This window comes from Blennius ocellaris (assembly GCF_963422515.1).
Source record: "Blennius ocellaris genome assembly, chromosome: 16".
Lineage (NCBI taxonomy): Eukaryota > Metazoa > Chordata > Actinopteri > Blenniiformes > Blenniidae > Blennius > Blennius ocellaris.
In genome coordinates this window covers 10,041,622-10,052,282 of record NC_137665.1, presented here as the reverse complement: position 1 = coordinate 10,052,282, position 10,661 = coordinate 10,041,622, and positions in this window count along the sequence as shown.

Below are 10,661 nucleotides of genomic sequence, written 5' to 3'. Positions count from 1 at the left end.
ATGATTTAAGACAGGATGGTCAAGTGAAGCAAAAAAAGAAAATCATAGCTGGCCCCTGGATTTTGTGATTGTGCTGTTTCAACGCGACTATTTGAAGTCAGTGCAAAGGAGTAAAGGGGAGGGCAGAGAGGGGCCGGGTGAGAGCAACTGTCATTTCAGGTTGATAGGACCAGATGACTTACTGTCCATGTCACGGCGCCAATTAACATTTGCATTTATATTTTATTTTGTCTGCATTGCGTCCAAACACAGTCATGACACAGTTTTGATCTTGAGATGTTGTTATTTTTTGTCTCACTGAAATAAAAATACTTTTTACCTTGTTTGTTTGTTTGTCTGTTTGTAATCACAAATTGTGAGCAATGGCAAATAGCTATCCTGGGTGTATCCTGGAAGTTGATACAATATTCATACTGCACACCATTCAACATTAACTTTTATGCTCACCAGCCACAACTGTTTTGTTGGCAAGTTTGATTTTTAACTGATTTAAGTTAATTAAAGTGTTTTGTTTTTTTCCAAAAACACAATTTACTGACCTTTTGAATGTCAGTGATGGCATTTAAATGTTGTGTGGCTATTCTATAAACCATCACAATGAAATATTACAGAGACCGAATGAAAAAGGAGAATCATCATCATCTTTGATTTTTAAATTTTCTCATCAATTTCCCAAAATTTTGTATTTGTCAATTCTATTAACTTGTTATTGAATATTTTTTCATTTGGCCATCCTCATTTGTCCCTCCCTACCAAGCAATTCCTCACATTGTGGACCGTATTGTGAAGTGTGACCACAGGATTCTGAAATGAGGACACAGAGCTCACACATTCAGTAGTGATTTATCAGAGTACAACAGCACGGTGACTTCGATAACACGGAAGTGAGGAATTCATTAGACATTGTCCAAGAAAGCAATGGACTGGGAGGAGAAGGAAGTAGTTGTGTGTGTGTGTGTGCGTGTGTGTGTGCGTGTGCGTGTGCGTGTGCGTGTGTCATTGCCTGAACTCCACATGGACACGCAGAGATAACTTATAAATAACTTAGGAATTTGTAAACATACAGTGTTGGGAGGGTTGTGAGATATTTCTCACACAATATGGACTGATATGTTGCAATATTTTTGAATGATATAAATATATAGAGATGTAAAGATGTGTGTGTGTGAAATATTCGGCAGTGTATTGTCAGTCAACAAGTGTTAGTGACTCTCTGCTGTGTCGTGATGCCACCTACTGGATTAGGTGTAGTTCTACATTATTTTATCAACACAGGATATTTACCTCTGTCTATATATGTCTTTGAAATAATGTATGTCACAATGGATTCTCCTCCTTGGATCTGGGAGTGTGTTTACTCAAAAGGAGGCCATTTACTTTGAACCAAAACTCCCTGCTGATGTAATTTGAGTCTCATTACTTCCCCATCTGGACATTTTAAATGAACGCTGAACAGAAACCTTTTCGGGATGATGAGAACCACCAGTACAATGCTCGGTTTAAGCATTTGGTTTTTGATTTGAGCAAACTATTACGTATGAAATGTTTCGACTCAAGCGGATGAGCCGATAGCCTGCTGTGTCTAACAGGTGCCGGGTGTCAGTGTCAAACCGTACACCTGCCTCGGACTCAAATTCCTAATGAATCCCATTCAGGGCAGATCATCAGCATCTGTGTCCATTCTTGGCTGTCCTGTGTTTTTTCTTTAAAAGAAAACCAAGCATCGGGGGGAACAAAGGCTGCACTGTGTCTGCAGCAGATATTCGTCACCTGTGGTAACACTATGATGTAGTGGAGCTGGGATTACATGGGTTTAGGAATGTGAAGGGTGACAGCTTGGACAAGATGGCTATTGTTTAGGGTAACACCTGAACAGGTAGTAGAGGTGAAAATTGAGCAGGAGCAAATGGGGAAACGGCTCATCTCCAGCAAAAGAGCGGTTTTGGGAAAAGCAAAAAAAAAAAAAAGCATCTGATCTGACTTCAATAGACAGCAGAAGAGAAATGTCCAGAGTTGAAGATATCATGTCCATCACATGTCTCTTCCTGATACAACTGCTTATGTTCAGTGTCTGTTAAATTAAAAAAAAAGAAAAAAATCACCTCTGTTTCAACCCTCTCTCAACATTTTCCTTTGTGTTATAGCCTTTTCTTGATGTTTGAATCTTTGCCTGTGTGATTTACGGTTAATCAGACCACTGCTTTCAGAAGCCGGCTGGCAATTAGCTTTTGTCACAAAAACAAAGCTCTTATGAAGAAGTTTCAACTTGCTGAGATTGTACGAACAGAGCACCTTTGCAAAGGTCGCTGCACGATCATATTTTTCAAAGAGGAAACCTTCAAACTTGTGAGCCCTCCAGGCTCTCGCAGCTGTACAATCAGCTGTAACAGATCTAGGTATGGGAATTTTATGAACACTATTGCTTTATTCAGTCCAGATGGAATACATTAGGGCGTAGGCCCGGGCCAGTGTACCAAAAATATTTCAGCTGTCTTAAAACAGGTTTGTGTCCATTGCTTTAGGTTAGCCAGCAGCTGGGAGTTTCTGATCTTTCTTTGTAAAAACAAGGAAAGACCTGGAATAACATGTGGTGGGCAGTGGATTTTCTTCACACATATGTAAGGTGCATGTAACGCAGGGTGGTGAGGGAATGTGAGTAGAACGAGTGAGAAGCATGGGACTCGGAGGAATGTCCCAGAAACCGCTGTCCAGATGTGGAAGGGGATAAATATGGTGATGTGTGGCAGCGGTGGTGCCTGGGGTGGGACAAAGTGTACATGTTAGGGTTCATGGTTCCATATAGACCTCTTGAGTTTCATATACACTTCACTGTATGCTGAAAAATTTGATGGATCAGTGCATGTTTTATTTTGGTGATTGATTGAACAATGGAAACGTATTTTCGATCCAAATGTTTTCATTATTAGTCAAACAAGAAGTACATTATTTTCACAATCTGCGTGCTGTCTAACAACTTTAAGAACGTAGACAAATAAAACTTATTTTTTTAACCCTTTTTTTTCTGCATGAAACATTTTGATATGAATGGTTTTCATGTGTAGGACCATCGCCTCATGGAGAAACTATCCAAAGTTTGAATATCAGACTTCTGGGAATCTCTGTATGAAATTTTCTCTCTTCTCCAATTGCATGTGATTTCTCAGTGAATGTGTCTGATTAATCTCGACAGTAATGGGAACAGAGTTTTTTTTTTTTTTTTTTAAGAGTTTGTCGTTGTTGTAAAATACATGCAATCTGTACATTGCTCAATCAGTGGTGAGAAATTGATTGACTCACAGAGACATTAGACAGTATCAACTATCCATGTATTAAAGATGAACTTGCATTTCTGTTAAATTTTAAGTTTCTCTTTGTTTGGTAGTGTTATTGCAGTATTGGCCTGTCGGGGTGTATCTGTATTTTCTACAACAAGCAGTTTCTTGTGTCAGGCTCCGTGGTGCATTGTAGTTATTAAAGTCAGTAAGAAAGGAGTCTTTGTCACAGCCATCATCTAAACCCAGTCACACGGGCCATCTTGTGCCAGAGAACCCAACTCGTTTTTACCACTGCATTCCTGGGCTGTTTGGTAAGCCCATAGGGGTCCTTCACCCCCCAACCCCCCCGCCCTCCACCTCCTCTTGTCTGGATCCCTCATTCCATCTTCATTTGGTCCCTAATGGGACATTCGCTACACACACACACACACACACACACACACACACACACACACACACACACACACACACACACACACACACACACACACACACACACACACACAGGCTTACATTACTGTAAAGGACTTTACATTCACATACTGTGTATTATGAGCCTGGAGGTTGACTCCCATAAACAACCTCTTGCATCTTCAACACTTTATCTTGCCATTAAACAATAAACTCACACAGGGGAGGCTTGAACAAATGCCGTGTATAATACAATGGTATATACTTAACATCTTTTATACGACAGTCATACACACACACATTCTATGCAGTTTGGTCTTTACATCACCAGTTTTTCACCAAGTCTTTGCAGGACCAGACTTGGATTCTGGTTGCACATGGTGGGTTTCAGGGCATAGTAAAAGAGAGAAGGATTGGGCAGAGACATAGAGGAACCAGCAAGCAAATTGACATCAGATGGAAACTAACCCACAAGCTGCAGACGTGACTGCCAGTTCCACTGTCAGAGATCTGCAGGACGGTACAGAGAGAGGAGACAAAGAGGAGAGAGGGCCCAGATTAAAGAGAGAGAGACAAAGTGTGTGTGACATGCAATGGAGACGCTCATGCAAGTCTTTGACCGTAACATCTAGAAAACTAGAAAATAGTCCAAGGTGGGCTAAGACCTTTATCTAATAAGAAAGTCTTAAAAGTAAAGATTGCATGAGCTTTCGTAATAAAAACAGGGAGCTGGAGGGAAACCAGACAGCTGGATGCTCTACCACAGTCAAGTTGGAGTCCCCACTTAACCTCAACTGCTTTTTGGATGAAACTGGAGAACCCTGAGAAAACCCACAAGTACACTGGGAGATCATGCAAAACTGAGCATGTCAACAAATCATATCACACGTGTGATATCCTATTTGTAAAACTCCTCATTTGTGTAATTAACTCTGCTCACTTTCAACAAAACGGCAAATGGCAGACATCTCAATCCCATCCATGCATTTTCTATACCGTTTTATCCTGATCGTGGCCGTGGGGCACTGGAGTCGGCCCCAGCTCCCTCTGGGTGAGGGCAGGAAACACCTGGACAAGTCGCCAATCCATCTTGGTTCTTAAAGCAAACTGTTTGTGAAGGTTTCTCTATGATCTAATGAAAATTAACTTTACAACATTACTTCATTAGCAGTTTTGCCTGGCTGTCATCAAACTAAAATGAAATCCTATTTAAATAGGTTTAAATGGAGGAGACACGATACATGAAGTGACTCCGTTAAATTGGAAAACTTGATCCTGTAATCAGTTGCCGTTTCCTTGCCTGCTTTAAGCTCTCAGTTTTACTGACTCCGTCTGTGACTGTCTCCTGCGCTGCTCTTCACATCGTTTCAGTGGCTGACAAACAATCCATTCATGGGACTGCCAGACGTAAGGAGCTCAACCATATGTTTATACATTCTTTCAGTGAAAGAGCCTATTTGTGGTCACATTATTCCAGTATTCCACATTTCGCTTTCTCCTGTTGTCTCCTCTCAACTTTTTCCAGATTTCTTTTTTCTCCCATGTGTCTCATCCCGCAAGTCCTCTTCTTATAGTGAAGTCACTGTGAAGGCAGGGAGCATTTTCTCAGATATCTGTATATAGAAACACTTCAGGCAGAGGCATCCTCTCTTCACATATCAAGAGTCAAAGTCTTGATAATCCTTTTGAGATACTATGCTGATGTGTATTGAGTTCTTACAATTGATTTTTGTACCACTGATAGAAGTGAGAGTAATTTAGACATAAAGCAGGTTGTGTCTAAATCTCAGAAGGCTGTCTGTGTTTGTGTTTTTGGTTATGGACACATACTTTTGTCACACATAACAAACAATATTATCTCTTGAGGGTATTTACTTTTAATCTATTAAAATTATGAGACATCTTTTAGTAACCTTAAGTGTCACGAGACCAGGCTTTCAATGTGTATCAGGTATCATGTCATATCTATAAAAAGGGTGAAATGCAAATTTTTTGGTATGAAGACAAAAAATACTTTTTTTTTTTTCTATATTTGACCACAATGACCTTATTATCCCACATACTATTCACCATTCTGCCACAGCACAAACACAAAGACAAGCATGTAAGATATGGAACAAGATGAAGTCAATGACAAAATCACATGATTCAAAAAAATCAAATGAGCAGGAATTGCAACTGGATCACAGTTTTAAATTTGTTAAAACATTAACTTGTGATTATACCACTCTTATTAGTTGAAAGTTCCTGTAAGACACATTTACATCAACAGTTTGTAGAATATATTCAGCCAAGGTATAATATAAAAAGGGATTTTCTTTGAAGTCACTGGCGTAAAATCTCTTTTCCATGCATATAATAGAGAGTTTATAAAACATCTACCCCTGTCAGCTAAAAAGCTTCATGTTAAAAAGGCTTCCTCTCATGGTTATACATAGGATGTTTAAAATTAAACTGTGCCACAAAACACATCAACCTTTAATTTCACTAAGTGCATATTCAGGACCGCAGTGACTAATGTGCTGTGGCTGTTTCAGAGTCATGGAAACTCAGTCATCCCAACTGCAGGTGCTATGAGAACATTTCACAAACACCTGCTGGGAGTGTGCAGATCCACACTGGGGTATGTTTCTCGAGGTTAAAGTTAATGATGGGCGGGGTGGATTACTGTCTGTCTGCCAGTTGTCACTGCAAAGCTGAGATCCTGAATGAAAAAAGAGAATACAAGGAATCACCATTCCAAAGAGTCATTGAAACTCTTGACATTTTTTTTTTTTAAGGAGATTTCACATTTGCTTGTCTGCATTGGTTTTTGGATGCTTGAAATGTTTCCAAGTGCACACTCTGGTCAGCCCGGACCCTAACCTCAGCATCAACGCCTCCACAGTTTAGAAGGCAAGAGGCTTGAGCGAGCTGACCCAAACTTCCCAGGATGAGAAAACTTTAAATCTAAATGTTATTCTTCTAGGTCCTCAAAGGATACATTGTGTGGGGATCCAGAAGGACATACCAGCCTGTGAAAGAGGCTCTTTCTTGTTTTCTGCCCATTGGCCCCCTCCCAGTCTCTCCGGGGCGGCCTGTCTCTCTCTGACAACAGCTGCTTGCTGCCTGTGGAGGCCGGGGGTGAGCGGCGTAGCTCCAGACATCTGTAGGCCCTGAGCCTGGGCCGCCTAGGTCTCTCTTTCCTTTTTCGCACACACATACATTGGAGCCCACAGTCTGCTTGGCACAAAGAACTACATTCATCCCCCTCATACAGTCTTTACTGGTGAAGAGGCTGACTGAAGCGTCCAAACTCTCACTCTTTGCTACCTCCTGTGTATCTCCTGTCACTTCTCAAACTCTCCTTATCCATCTCGCTTAAACATTGCACATGTTCATGCAATTCAAGCTCAGATTACTCATTCAATCATTATGAGCCATTATTAACTGGAATGGCAAGCTGTCTTGTGCATCCCAGGTCCATGAGACATGTTCTTCATAGTAGGGAGCACCGGTACCTGTCTTTGGCCTTCAGCCACATCTAAAAGGGGTCTGTCTTTGAAACATGTGTGGGAAAGTGTATGAATATGTGTTTGTGTTTCCTCTCTGTGAGTTTTACCTCCTCACCCTGAGAACAGGCATTCCAGTGCGGAGGACTTGCCGACTAAGTTCACAAAGGGATACTGAGAGAGGGCTGAGCGAACAGAGATCCTTTGTACAGACTGAATGTGGCCATGAGAAGTTTGGGAACTGCATGGTTTGAGAAACATCACAAAGTTGCTTTTAAAGGCCTCCTTTGGTAGGAAACCATCAATTTTTCAATATGGGAGACAGATAATTGTCGTACTAATCCATCTGCTTTGATTGAGTTCAAACTCAAATACTCAATCAGTTCGACTGCTGGTCAAGTTCAATGTATTTTTTGCACAATTTATTCAAATGAACTTATTGCACATATTGAATTAACAAAGCTTGATTTACAACCAGCAAAACCAACATTAATAAACATTAAATTACTGAAAAATTATTTCAATGGCTCCATCAACCAATTTTCCAAAGTAATCTATAATGAAAACATTTTTCTACTGGGCAACAACAGCAGAAGTAACAAAAGAAATAACTCCCTTCACAGAAAAACCAAACATACAATGTGGTGGTAAGAAAAAAAATGGAAAACATTAACACTCAGTTTGCTCACGAGCCCGAGACATGACTTGTTGGCATTTAATCTTGGATGAAACTTTATCAGTGTTTGAAGAAATCCTCAGGATTGGGTTAAAGTGCTCATCACTAAGATGACTCCTGTGTGATGTTTCATCTTCATCCAAGAGAAGAGTTGTTCACACTGGTTTGTACTGCCAAATATAAAGAGCAGCTTGGGCATGCTGCTGGAGTATTGTGCCAGAGATGAAACGTGGAAACACTGCATCAACCACAGAGTTGTACATTTCCTTCAGTGTTTCCCTGGAAGTTGCTAGGGACTCTTTCCACATGTGTGAAGCCAGCATCAAGTCTGCTGTGTTTTTCAGCAAGATTTGTAGTTGGGAACATGTTTTCGGGTACATGTAGTCTTAAAATGTTTGTGACCCCACAGCCTCGCCCCTTGAGTGGCTTATGATGCCAGAGAGAAACGCCACTTAATAAAGCAACTTCTTATTCCAAATGATTTTCTTTCTCAGGCTGACGTTTGAAAATGCTTGCCTCATATGTGGCCACAAGACATTGTTCACCTTGCAGTTCTGACATATTCTCCATTAGGCTGGTGTGATTTAGCGACCCCTACTGCACAACTCAATTACACTTCACAGCTGCCTCACTTTGTAATTTGGCTTTTGTGAACTGAGCCAGCCAGGACATCATGCTTCTTTTCAATTCTTTTACCATCTGGAGATTACTTTATATTCTTTCATCACAGGCACAGCTACATGCAAGACAGGCAGGGTGGCCATAATATCCATGGGCAAATTCTCTGCTTCCCACCTGCTTTGAAAAAAACCTCTTTTATAAATCTACCTTTCATTGAATCATCTTGAGTGTAGTGGGATGGCTGAAATTCAGGTAACTTGCTTAATAAGGCTGCTGATGAACGAGTGGGGCAAGGGCTTACATATACTGCCCTTCCATTGACCTGGTAAAGCTCTGACACTGCGTTGTGCAATATGTGCTATTCGTGGTGTGGCAATATACCAGCGGGTCAGCTCTAATAGTAATTATTTTTCTGTAAGCCAAAGATAATTCCACCTTGGTCGTGAGCTTGACTTATGTGCTCCACAACATAGTATTACTCCGGGAAGGTAACCAAGTGTAGCAGCGGTTTGTATCTCCCGAGAGTGCAATAATTCAAAAAAAGAGAAAATACCCAGTAAACAGCAGTTCTGAGCCTGTTCCATAGCATCCAGATGTATGGATCCTTGTTTGAGTAATATTATCCAATATCAAATTGAACCATCTTGTTACTGTTGCTCTCCTTTATCATCTTTCCCAGTTTAAGCTGAGTAATATTTGTATTTCTCCTCTATTTCCTTGATGAAATAATGGCAATATTGACATTGTGGGAGTTGCCTATGATAATAAGACAAAGGACAAACAGCATGGCTCACTGTCATATTGTTTATATAGCACAATGAAAGTTAATTCACTGAAAAGCATCAGCTGTCAGATCATCCCTGTGTTGTCCCTTCAGAAAATAGTTTGTAGTTGTTCCTCATTTGACCTTTGGGTGGCAGATGCTTATATTTCTTCCAGCTTGCCAAGAATAGAAGTGTGAATGGGATCACACAGGAATCCTTTCCTTCTTCCAAGTCCATGAGGTTTGATTTGCTTACAATTCTCAAAACCCTATTTTTTTAAGAATATGGATGCCATGCAGATATTTAAAGGAGCATGCACTTTTCTCTTAGAAACCCTATTCATCTAAAAGATGTTTGAATACTGGATTTCTCATGCCGCCAAATTCATATTATTCTGACTAAAAGTCATCAAAATATTCAGAAAGCCCTCTTGTTTGGAATTGTCAATTATTTGCTCACTGTGGTCATAAACAATATACTGACCAGGGTGCTTGGCTTGTATTAGCACGTCTTGATCTCTATATAAACCATTGTTTTTGACCTCAGTCGAGTTTCTTAGATCAGCAGTAAAATCCTTATAAGCTCTGCACACACACACACACGCACACGCACACACACATACACACACACACACACACACACACACACACACACACACACACACACACACACACACACACACACACACACGCACGCACGCACGCACACATGCGCATGCACACACAGAGCCAGTGCAAAGCATAACTTGTCTGCTCATCTGCTTTTGATTAGTGACGACATGAGCAATGCCAAATGGGAGATATGGATCTCATTCCTCCACAGACAAAGCCTCATTCATTGGCAGAATGCTCAGATGTGGGAAGACGATTTCTGTAACTTGGACCTTAGCCGGTCCACTCCTCCTGGGTCTTATGTTGTCTTCGGAGTGGGAGTCTTACCATATGTGTTTGAATGGCCAGAGGGATGTAGAATCAGACAGTAAGCTGGATTCCTGTCATAGAATAGGCTGTTTCCACATTACTGTGCAGAAAATATAGTCAAAGGTCATTCAACATTTTTTTTTTCTCTGAGGGTTTCATTATAGGTACATTCAGTTAAATATTTTTTAGTTATTTTTTTTTCAAATAGGAAGAAACAAATCCCTTCAAAATGTCCGACATGGTGGAATATGTTTATTTTATCTGCTGCTGTATTTACAATGATTATTTTCAATTACCTTGTCAAACAGATGTTTGTTTTGGACCTTGTACAGGATGCAGTAAGCTTCTCGTGCACTTTCTTTTTGCTCATGTTGCCTTTGGCCAGCCAGTGGTTAGGTTGGACTCAGAAGTCAGAGGCCTACAGACATTCCCTTGTCAGATGTAAAGAGGATGGTGTACCTTGAGAGGATAGACAATCGGCTGGAGACGGCTTAACCCTATAC